Below are 12,524 nucleotides of genomic sequence, written 5' to 3'. Positions count from 1 at the left end.
GGGTACGGAGAAACTTGTTTAGGGCGACTCCATCTTACTTCCTACCTCCATGTATCTGCCACATTTAAAAGAAGCCTAGAACTAAGTTCTAGGAGGTGTTGGCTAGAGAGAAATTTCTGTAGTCTTCCGCCTCGGATTGGGGCCCTGGGGCGTTAGCATAACGTAGGCTTTTGTCTTCTCAAGAGGACTTATATCTGGTTGATCACCTCCGGCCCAAAACGAGTTCTTTCAGTTGCGCTACAGTCCGTGTGTTGCTTGACACAAGTTAGATAGCGTAACACGTAATAGTTTTACTTATTTATCAAATATTCAGAATTATAGAAGTTCGTCCTCTAAAAAAATGTTAATATTGAGGTTAATATTTTATCGAAAATAATCAGTTCGCCATATAGAAAATTTAAAAATATTGTTTGGTCGCAGTTTTATTGCACTTTTTTTTTTTTTTTTTTTTTTTTTTTTTTAACCAAATTGTGATTATTAGAAACTTACATTATTATTCACTGCAAAATGATACAAATTTCCGCCTTGTCATGGAAGAAGAATACTCCAACGAAAAGTTTCATAATCAAAACTAGCTCATAGGTGAGAAAGTGTTGCCTTTAATTTGCATTATGACATAGTTTGAGTGTTCTTAAGCTTAATAAAAGATTCAATCAAATCATACAAGTGGCGTTCTCTTCTAGAGCTTCTTCCATGTTATTAAAGTTAATCGTATTTAGAGTACACGTATACTTAAAGGGCGGTAGAAAAACCTGCTTTAGCTTAATATTTCCCTTTGCATAACAACACTCTTTGACGAAGGGGCCTCAAAGCAATGCATCGTTTGCTTTTAGTGTAGGCCAGTATTGGATCTAGGCTGTAGGAAGAGAAGAACAGGAAAAGTTACTAATATCTTATTGCTGATTATACAGGACCAAGTAATTACATTTACAATTTTTTTTATTCGCTTGTCACAATGATCAAGATCGAGGTTTATTGACACTTTTCTCTAAAATAGGTAAAAGTAGAAGATAGCAGTTGAAAAAGACTGATATGAGACAGTACGCTTGAGTGGTTTGACAGTACGCTTGACTGATTGATATGAGACAGTACGCTTGACTCAGCCGCACAGCATAGAAATTTAGTTTGACTATAACGCATTTTTTTTCTTTTTTTTTTTGCCGTACTTGTACTTCGCTAACAATGAAAATATGTAAGCTGCCCTAAAAATTGAGTACTCTTTTTCATAATTCATGACATAATGCTTTCCTAATTATTACATAAAACAAAAAAAATTGAACAAATGGATTATTTTAAACGTATATACATTTCATTTATAAAATTATATTAAATTTTATTAACCGAAATTGATTTTAATTTCCTAATTCTAACGTCCCTATCCTTACTGCCAGTTTTTTACAATCATACTAATTTTCGTTTATATGTTTTAAAAAAGCCTAAAGAAATGATTCTGAAAATAATTTTAAGAATACTTCTCTACATAAAGTAACATAATTGTAATTTAGGAGATCTAAATAACATTTTTGCACATGTTTCTTGAATTAATCACTGCTGTCAGTTATATAGATACTTTGTTTAGAAAGAGGAAGGATTATGTATTTCTGATACGCCCTTAGAGAGTTTATGGAACTATCCTGCTTTAGTATTTTAGATGCTAGAATTTGCCTTAATTAATACTTTGATGTTTAATTCAACAGTCATTTGAATTACAGCGTAACTGATAATGTAATCCAAATTAGGTATATGGGCATTATACAGAAGTTTAATATTTAAACACGATAATAATATTTTGTACCCATTCAATCTGCAGCATTTGTGTTAGAGTAGACGAATATCGAAACTGTTATCAAGGAAATGGCTCAAGCTTAAACTATTATTGAATCTTAGGAATGCTAGTAAACTAATCTGTGAAAGAATGGCTTTGAATTTCAATAACATCGCTGCTTTAAGAAATATGATGGTTTTACAATTCCTTGGATCGAAATGTTTGTCAAGATATCTTGGACTAAGCTGTACAGTCGTTCAAGAAAATTGTGCAATGCTTTCGCCGGGACTCGAACCCTGGACTTCTCGAATACGCATCGAGTAGGCTTCCAAATACACCGAGAAGGTATGCGGAAAAGAGGGAGAAAATACCTTATAAGATTAAGGACAAAATGGTTGAAGAACAGAACAGAATGGATAGAAGATAATAGGAAGATAAATACTTAAAATAGAATAATAATCGATAAATACTTAATACAGAATAAGAAGATAAATGCTTAAAAATTAATTCAAACTTTTTCTGAAACTGAAAAGAATTACAAAATTTTAAAATTCAACAACCAAAATTTATCAAAAACCACAACTTAGTTGAAGAAGTTAAATTAATATCATATATATATATCTTTATTTGCAAACTAGAAACACATGAGACTAGTTTCAATCAAGTAACACGTAACTAAAATCTCTAAAGAAATGGCGGCTATCGGTTTCATTTTTATTTTTAAATGAATAATTTTGAATCATTTTACGCATATGGGATTAAACTTCGACTCGTTTAATCAATAGCGGGTTCAGTATTGTTATGATTTTAGTTGAATAATACAAAGCATGCAAGAGGTGTCTGTTTGAGGAAAAGGATACCCCCTCGGAGAACTTTCGAACGGGAAAATGGCTCAAATTCATATTCATATTAGGTATGGGAAAAAGAAAACTCATGCTACCAGTTTCTTTACTAGGATTTGAATTTGGATCGGTTCACTGGTCTTATCTAGTCACCTACTTACAAGGTATTTTATATTAATTAATCAATTATTATGATTTAAAACTTTACTGTAATTTGTACTTTCCGCAGTCTTCACCAGAATGCAAATTAATTGTTTGAGTATTTAAATTGAGGGTTTTGAATGTTTTAGTATTAGAGCTTTTGGAAACCTTCCTTACAGTTTACGTCCTATCGCCAGCTCTGCTAGTGATTTTAGACACTAGTCCTATCGCTAGCTCTGCTAGTCCTATCTCCAGCTCTGCTAGTCCTATCCAGCTTTGTTAGTCCTATCGCCAGCTCTGCTAGTGAGTTAGGCTTTAGACATTTTGCTATCCGACGTGAAAAACGCACTATTTAAAAATATTGAGCTAAATTAAATGTGCCTATTTCTGCAGTCTATGACTTTGAATTTCTATGACTTTGAATGTCATAGAATTTGAATGTCATAGAACTTTGAATGAATTTCTATGTCTATGACTTTGAATTAATTTGAATATCAACTTACGTTATTTTAAATACCCTCAAGTGGCGGTGGCTATTATTATGCACACTTCTGTTTAATTTCAAGAATTAATAAAACAATTATTTTAACCTTATCAGGACTTTTATCTTAATTCAGACGGATCTATAATTCGCTTGTCAGTCTAGTAAGGTCTGAAAGACTTTGATTTAATATTTCGCAGTTGGAAACCTGTCGGCCGACAGCGGCTTCTACGTGAGATAGAATACTTCAGAAAGAAATACCTAAGCGATTTAATACGTGTCTTCACATTAGTCAATACAGTTATACTTTCGCATCTTATTAAACATTCGCACGTATAAAACTCTCATTTAATCATTTAAGTAAGAGATCGCAATGAATATCGTAAGGCTAGGGGGGAAAACTAAAGATTAACTGTTAGAAACAAAACCAGAGGCCATTACTTGAAACTTTATGAAACCTTTGCTGATATAAAAAGCTTTTATATAGTTGAACTAGACTATGCATCTATTACATCTGCATTATAAAGAACTCTAAGTCGCGCAGAGATGTGAAGTCCTTATTAGTTGACAAAAATCAGTTTAGTGTCGGTTTGAATATTTCTGCGTCATTTATCCTTTTTAAATTTAGAAATGCATTGAAATTGCTTTAATCATTGTTGTTAAATTGCAACAGGTACATAAATATACTGCTGATCATTCAAAGTGCAACAGTTAGAGTAAGAGCTAACAGAGCTGTATTAGGTGGATAAACAATATATATGCAATCCCGGTACTTTAAACAACCTAATGCTTTCCCTTTTATAGTGCTTCTAGATAGTGTTACTGGTTCGTATGGATTTTCATACGCGATGCAATCCTTATTATTTGCATGACCTATCGAGGTTTCCCCACATGATTAAAATTTCAAACCTTTTGGATGCTTCTTTCATGACGTTGCATTTCAGATGGTCAAGAGTGCAGGAATTAAGCTTCCGATCGTACACAGCTACTTAATGTAAGTTTAAACATAAAAACTTTGCATGGATTAGACAATTATTCTTAGAGAATTATTCTTAGTGACTTGCATTAAAGATTCAGTGTTATGTTTCACTGTGTACTTAAGATAACAGTGTGTTCCATTGTGTGCTAAGTATTAATTTTCATTTTGTGACGATAAGTTTAGTTTAAAGTGTTTTTGCTATAAAAATGGCTGTATATCCTTCGTATAATTTACATTCTTCTTTTTATTATTACTATAAAATCAGATTTTCTTTGATGTTTATTTTCTCTAACATCCAGAAGAGAAACAGAATACTTCTGGTAGTCTCCAGGAGTTATGTGCTCCTTTTTGAAGAAATAACATTATATTATATTGCGTACTAACGATTAATTAAAGAAACTCGTTGCAAGTATTTATCATTGCACCGCTGCACAGCAAATCAAATGTGTTTATATAACTCGTCAAATTAAATCATATTTAAAAGTTTCATAGAAATAAAATTCTTTTGTGGCACTATTGTCTTTTACGTTTTCAAAATGCAACCTGTAGTTTAATATATTGCGATATCTATAAAACAAAATCACATTTTCGAACTCATTTGCTAGTTTGCTTTCTCCAGTTCTGAGCCATGCAGAGGAGGACTTCTAGCACCGATTTTTGAAGCAGGAAGACCATTGTAACGAGGTGTGATGACGGACACGAGACAGTGAGTGTCAGGACATTAAGGTCCTTCCTCTCTCTCCCTTCTGTGACAACGGAAGCCGTGGTTTCATGACGAGCTAATGACGCAAGTCACGTTGGGTGAATCGATCCTGCATTCATCACCCGGCGAGGATGATGGCGGGAACTTTCCGGGAAAGGAGTCAAGGTGTGATGCAGGATAAGGTGGTAAGCCTTGCCGATGTTTAAAATAAATGTTTAATAATTTCACTATCCTGATTCATCTGTTTTGAAATCTCATTGACCATGCTCTAATTTTCGAAGCTTATGAAACAGTAGCAAGAGCAATTTCGAAGCAATATAATCAGACATTAAGAGCAATTATCGTGTAGAATAATTTAGTACCTCATGTTTAAAAAATATTTAGACAATATATTATAGAAACAGAAGGGAGCTTGCATTGATAGTGATTAATCTTACTTTCATGCTATTCCAGAACTACTTTCAACTAAAGTTACTAGATTTTCAAAATTAAAATATTACTAGATTTTCAATATTAAAATATTACTAGATTTTTCAAAATTAAAATATTACTAGATTTTCAAAATTAAAATATTACTAGATTTTCAATATTAAAATATTTGTCATTTAAGTATTATTTTTTACATAACTTTTTTACATTTTTTACATAACTGTTTCTGCTGCTGAGTTTTTAGTATTAGTCTTCTAATAATTTTTTTGCAGTCAAAGAACTTTTAACATTTTCTCTTCGCCGTTAAAGAAACTTGACTTTAATAAGCGTATACACAAAACTCGTACTAACAGATTGTTTAGCTATTAAACTTGTTACTTGCGATTTCCGTAAATCTATTCTAATTTATTTTAAAAAATTACCTGCTTTTTAAGATACAGAGAACTATCGATTATTTAATAATTAATCTAAATAATAAAGTGAATTCTTAAGAAAATAATGCTCAGTGTTAAAAACTATATTACTGCGAGGGTTTGAAATTTATTCGCAAACTCCCCTCATTATTTTCAAGTTAGGAATTTAAATAAAAAACAGGCTATGGTATTTTCTTAACTATTTAACACTAAGGCGATATTAACTACCTTATTAAGCAAATAAATACTTTTCACCTTACAAAACTAAAGTAAAAATATAAGCTATAAATTAATTATAATTAATTATACTTAAATGCTATAAATGTCTATAGCCTTAGGTAGCATTATTTGCTCTTATATTAAAAGTATATTTTATCATAGCTCAGTTAAATAAATAAATGAATGTATTAACATTGATTTGAAATTCTGAAGTTCTTGAAGAGTGGTAATTAAGTTGAAAGATTCTAATTATTAAAACAATGGAATTTAAAAAACACATTAATATATAAAATTCTCCGAAACATCCAAAAATTTCTTTTGTGAAACTAGACTCTTAATTTTGTTCTAATGTATACGAATAAACGTGCTTGTGAATCCAAAGGGCATGAAAATATGTCATTAAAAACTACTAATTACCACAATTCTCTTCATCACATGTCACTTTTCATACTCTTTTCCACTTCAATTACACGCGCTTCAAATGTAACAGATGTAGCTATGAGAACTCAGTTTCGCTAACGCAATCTTAAAAAAAATATGTGGATGGATTTTCCTCCTCAATTCATTCTCTCGGAATTAGTATCGCAGAACTTAATGCCTAAACAAACATTATGACAGGCTGAACGCTAAGTCCTTTTAACTTCCCAAGCCGAAGCATCCTGGAGTCAATTTCGGACAAATGAACTTTAGTTACGTGTAAAACTCGAAACTGATTGTTTCATTTGAGGTAGGCAGTAACGTTAATTGTACTCAGATAAGTAACTGCAGATAGGAATTAGGAGACTCTTTTCGTGGACCTTTTTTTCTGCTTTCCATTATTTCACATGGTAAATGTAGGATTTAATGAATTCTTCGTCATTCGAGGACATTAAAATTAAATTTCTGAAACAGCACAAGTGATGCTTGATGTATTTACTTTCCAAGAATTGCCAATTCCATACTTAAAACCATAGTAAAATTTTATTTTCATTCTGCTTTTTACGTAAAAACTTCCCCTCCTCCGCCCCAAGAAAAAAGTGTGAAACTCGTCTTCCAGTACTAAAGTATATGTTTCAAAAACAAAATTAGACAGTAGAATTATTTAAAAATTTTCAGTTTACGTATGGAATATTATTTTTTTGTACAAAACGGAATGATTTCTTTAAATGCGTAATTCTTATATTGCCTAGAGTGAAATGCACTTCGCGTGAAGACATGCTTACGATTCGTTGAACGATATTAATTTCCATTAATTTAAGCAGTCTAAAGGGCAGTCCTCAATAATTTGCTTCTGATTAGGAAGTTTTGATTTGAACTTAATTCAAGTTTGGATGTAATGCATATGAATCAGATTGAGGGACATTTCTTCATTTTTTATTTCAAATTCATTAGGAAGTGGAATAAATGCTGTGCTTCATGTTCATTTGATTCACTGAAATTTTTCAGAAATGAAAGGACAGCTTCCAATAAGAAGGAAAAGTAATGGTCAGCAGAGGGAAGGGATTTTTAGAGAAAACAGTTTTTAAAGCATAAAATTAAAATAGCAAAATATGGTTTTAAAGTTAGGAAAGAAAGCGTTTTCAATAAAATTCTTAGGGTTTACATCATTGACTAATTCGTAGTTTTCTTACGTGTGCTTATCATTATTCATAAGTTTCAATTCATTAAATATTTACTAAGATTACTGTCGCAATTAATTTAATCGTAGTAAAATATATAAGCTATCTCTGTAAGTTCCAATTGCACTTAAATATTTTTGCAGAATGTTTCAAAAACTCTATGAATTAAATTAATAGAGAGAGGTTCAGAAGTCAAGCTTCATTATGAGAATAAAATAAAATTATTCCTTTAAAGCTGATAAGTAAGAAGAGTTGAAAGCTTTATTCTTGCAAATGTGTTTTCTTAGCAATTTTAGGAATACAATTTAAGTTTTGATATATTTATTTCATAAAATAATTTAATTTACAATATCAGCTACTTGTTAAAGTTAAATTTCTATATTTACACGTTTTTAATACAATTCTTTGTCGCTTCGTGGAGATGAAATTGTGATAAATGTATTGAGTTACAAGTACGGTTTTCGATTGAAATTGCTTGTAGAGATTAATTTACGTTTCTGTTTAAGATATACATTTGAGGAGAGAATATGAAGAGATCTATGCACTACTTCTGGTTTTGTACATCATTGTGTTGTGTCCATTCGTCAAATGCTGTGAGATAGCAAAGTTAAAATGCTTAAGAATTGTAAATAAATTATTTGTCAAAAGTGCAAATTTCTTCTCAATAAAATTTTATGGCTAAAAATGGACGTAGAAATTTTGATGTAGCGTAAATTAAATTAAATAACATAGCTTTGGCAATAGTTTAACGCTTACAACTTACGACGTTGACAACGCCCAACGTTGACGCCCAACATTGTCAACTGTTTCTTTTAAGGAGATTAACAGTTTATCAGTTTTCGATGCACGTAACTCTATAGGTTTCTCCAGGTTAAGCTTCATTAACCTGCTCCGCAAGAATATCAGAGATAATATAAAATTTTATTAAAACTTGCAGTGCTGTGTAACTGTTTGTCGTCCTTTCAGGTCAGCTTTAAATGTCAGACTGTATTGCTTTAAGTCTTATCCCATTCATACACTATAATACAGTCAGCTATAAATATTGAAACCATGGCCAAGAATACCACAGTTAGGACATTTAAAACACATTGTGTTACCTTCCGGTCATTCAGATATTTTATCTTGAAATTACTGCAATAATTAGCGACTATCGCATTTATTTGCCATAGAAAGAATTTGAATTCAAGCTTTCTTCAAAGAAATGTTATGCTACTGCTAATTAGCATGAACAATTAGGGAATGGAGAAATAGAATTGGATTACTTTAATCTTTTCTTTGTAATCTAATTCTTCTTTAATATTTTGCCAAAATTCATGGCCAAATATCTCACAAATTTATTGCTATAATGCTGAAGTGTGGTCGGCAAAATGTAGCCAAAACCAGTTGCTGTTACCACAAAAACTACTGCTTTAACTACACATATCATATATACTATTAATCTTTTAAGAATTGCTTAGCAATAGAAGTTTCGATGCATGTAAATTAAGATTGAGAACTTCTGTTTTATATTTACACTTGTCAGTTCAAATTCTCAAATAAAATAGGGACAGAAGTCCCAAATTACTTTCTTCCCACAACTTCCTTTAGACCTCTTCGGATAAAAAAAGTAATTGATTTATTGCTCATATTACGAAGGAAATGGTAAGGGAAGACAAACTACGTAACATTAATTTTATCATGAAATATAAATTAAAAATTAGTCGCTAACTCAAAAGTTAAAGTGAGAATAATTCCCGCAATGGGACTTATTTCCATGTTTATAGTTAGATTTAAAATTCAACTATGTGAATATCGTTGTGGAAGTGCCTCAAAATTTAGTCAGATGAATTGTTTCGTTTAAATCAGTCAATTAGGTACATTTGTATGTATCTATGTATTCCTTGAGCATCAGCTTACAGATCCATTCGCCATTGTCTTGTCCTTAACTTGATAGCATCCTTGCTCTTTTGTTAAGTCTGCGGTTTGTTTTTATGGGGCGTTTTATTAATTTAATAGAAAAATTCCCATCGCAATTCGTCACGCGAAAGGACAATTTCTGCAGCTGAGGATGGCAAGAAAAAGTATTTCTTCGATCAAATAGCACGAGTCAGCCCCTCCACTCCTTTATTTAACTTTACCTCTGCACGGATTCGAAGTTGTTTTTGCTGGCGAGATGCAACAAGAAATATTCCTTTTGTTTTAATGCGTAATGGTTTTCTATGCGCGCTTAGTAGAGATTAACTCGCTCTTAAATACAAACTATTACTTATCTCCCACTGTAAACGTGGGGGGTCTCATCTCTTTGCAGCGCAAGTATTTTCCTTTCCATTTTTTAAAGCTTTTTCCGACCTCGGAACGTCAAACAATTACCATACACAGAAAATTTCATTATGCAGTTTGGGCTACACCTTTTAAAATGCGTATGAACTCATCTTGGGTAACTGAAAGCAAGGGAAAAAAGAGAAGAAAAAACACATCTAAAAGATTCGGCTTTTTCTGTCTGACTAATGTTTCCCATTATTTCCTCCGCCTGATTGTATCGTACACGCAAAGAAAAGTAACGGAAAAATCAAAAAAAAAAAAAAAAAAAAAAAAAAAAAAAAATATCAGGAAATATTTTCGACTGAGGAGAAATGTGCCATTTTTTTTGCGTTCTACGAGATATTTTAATCGACCGCGGAGTCTCAATCAGAGATCCGATTTTTGCGCAGGAATCTTCAGAAGCGGGAAAAAATTGCAATTAAGAAATACTAAAAAGAACCTACCGTGCATAAAAGCATTGATAATCTTAGGCACCTAAGTACGTTCGCAAGTTTTAGTTGGCACTACTTTAGAGTTTCTTGGCTTCTAGAGTTAGCGTGCTGTAACTCCTTCCATTACCGCACAAGCCAGTCTTCCGATAACTTGTTACTCAAACAGTTAGTCAAATGCATGGTAGAAGACTTTTCTTGTAAACTGCAGCGTTCGTATATTATTTAAATCGAAACAGAAAAAGAATTTAAATAGTTGAACTAATGTAAATTACTGGATTTTCTTGTACATTAACTGAAACTATTTTTTAAGTGATAATGTTAAATTAGGAAAACTCTGATGCGTAAACATATTATGCTTGTAATTTATAGTCCTAATTAACCAATAAAATTGATTTTGCTAATTAATGAAGATATTACAAATTTTTCTGATAATTTTATGTATTGAAGCAATTCAGTCATACCTATAACATTAGTTCAAATTTTAACGTACATGTGATGTTGCGGTTTTTTACGGATGAGGAAAAGAATGATTTTTAATCAATAAACGTGAAGTTAAAATTAATACGTTATTAAAATGTATACTATGACTACTCTGGCTAAAGAAGCCATGGTCTAGAAAACTGTTGCTTTGTTTATGACTGGCTTCATGGTTAAAACATCATCACAACTGGCTTCATGGTTAAAACATCACTTTTGCTTTTGCACAGGAAAAACTATTCAGAAATACATTTTTGTCTAAAACTGGTACAATACTAGGAAGAAGGAGAAGCAAGAGACGTAGTTTACTCAAGCAGCAGGCAAGAAAACACGATGCGTCTTTATATTAATCTGAGCAGCAATTGGCCTAAAGATCTCGCAGTACAAAGAAATTGCAGGAAAAGAGAGACGTAGCATGCGGTAGAGTGGAGCAAAATGATTCAAAGCGTATCTTTGAAGCGGGGATGTGTTTAATTAAAATTTATGAATTTGAATAAGCATTGCGAATTGATTCCAATTAAGTTTTAAGAATTTTGTTTCAGATTTTATATTTTACATACATGTTAATAAAGCTAATTATTTTAACACATTCTGCAAATATATTCAGATAGTTTCTGATGAATTATTTAAGATATTATTTGATGTATTATATCTGTATGAAGATTTAATTAACGAGTATTAAGCGTCTGTTCTATATCTACAAATAGTAAACGAATGAAAACTTAAAGATGCTTCTTTATTCACATTTGTTTAAAATTATATACATATTTATACACACACGCACGCATATATATACATACACACACCAGTATTGTTCATGTAATAAGTAAAATATAAGAAAATAGATGTAACGAAGTTGTAAGATGTACATAAGATGTAATTAGAAGCATTTTTAATAAAATCAGAAGCAACAAATGAGCTCTAATTGTACTAAAAGCAGAAATTAAATTAAATCAAAGGTTTAGGCTTGCAAATATATATAGGCAAATTTCTTTAAAAGATTTTTAACTATAAAATTTAATCTCCATTACATTCTTCATGCCCCAGAATAAAAACGGAAATAATGCAAATTTCGTTATATATGCTTCATTCACCTCATCACATTTAATGTCAGATCCCATATATGTTATAAGATAAACAGTGTGCTTTTTCCATACATCTTATATCGCTCAGCGCTGGTTATATGTAAAATAATGCGTTAGCCTAAGTATGGAACATAATAAGTGCAGTGCATTTGTTATACTGTATATCTTATACTTCTTGTACTGTATCTGCCGCTTTCTACTTTGCTATTATTGCATACTCTATGAGTATCCATATATCATTCTACTATTTAAAAATTTTTACTTTTTCAAACTTACTAGAACTCTTGACACTGGTGTAAGGTCTTTTCTAAAACTCTATATATATTTCTTTATTATACAATACTTTTCCCCTCTGTACATTACAAATAACTGTTTAACGCTAATTTTTTTTCATCAAGTTGCGAGTTATCCCAATTTAATTAATATTTATAACAGACCTTTCTATGCAAGGAATAAATTGTTTTCTTCTACAGATACTTCTAGCCGCTGAAGATCACCCATTAACCATAACTAACGTTTAGGATTTTTCGTATAGTGTCAGTTTTCAGTTATTCAGTAACAGATTCATTAACCAAATCACACGAATGTTGCTGTAATTCTGTTATATAAGACTGAAACAAACGAAAATTTGTTAAGAAAAGAGAGGTTATCTACTATTTA

At 31.4% G+C, this 12,524-nt stretch overlaps 1 protein-coding gene and 1 long non-coding RNA gene across 3 annotated transcripts in view; one reads left to right on the top strand and one right to left on the bottom strand.

Annotated features, from left to right (window-relative positions):
* The window catches only part of LOC118196685 (protein couch potato-like), a 460,571-nt gene that overhangs the window by 279,864 nt on the left and 168,183 nt on the right, over positions 1-12,524 (bottom strand). The window lies entirely within an intron of this gene.
* The window catches only part of LOC146993418 (uncharacterized), a 403,725-nt gene continuing 396,108 nt past the window's right edge, over positions 4,908-12,524 (top strand). The window contains exon 1 of the long non-coding RNA XR_015038754.1: positions 4,908-5,096. This is a non-coding gene — a long non-coding RNA (uncharacterized LOC146993418). The remainder of the gene's footprint in view (positions 5,097-12,524) is intronic.

The sequence above is a fragment of the Stegodyphus dumicola genome, chromosome X1 (assembly GCF_044657685.1).
Source record: "Stegodyphus dumicola isolate Sdum_Otavi_A_Nest chromosome X1, ASM4465768v1".
NCBI lineage: Eukaryota > Metazoa > Arthropoda > Arachnida > Araneae > Eresidae > Stegodyphus > Stegodyphus dumicola.
This window is presented reverse-complemented; position numbering and strand designations above follow the sequence as displayed.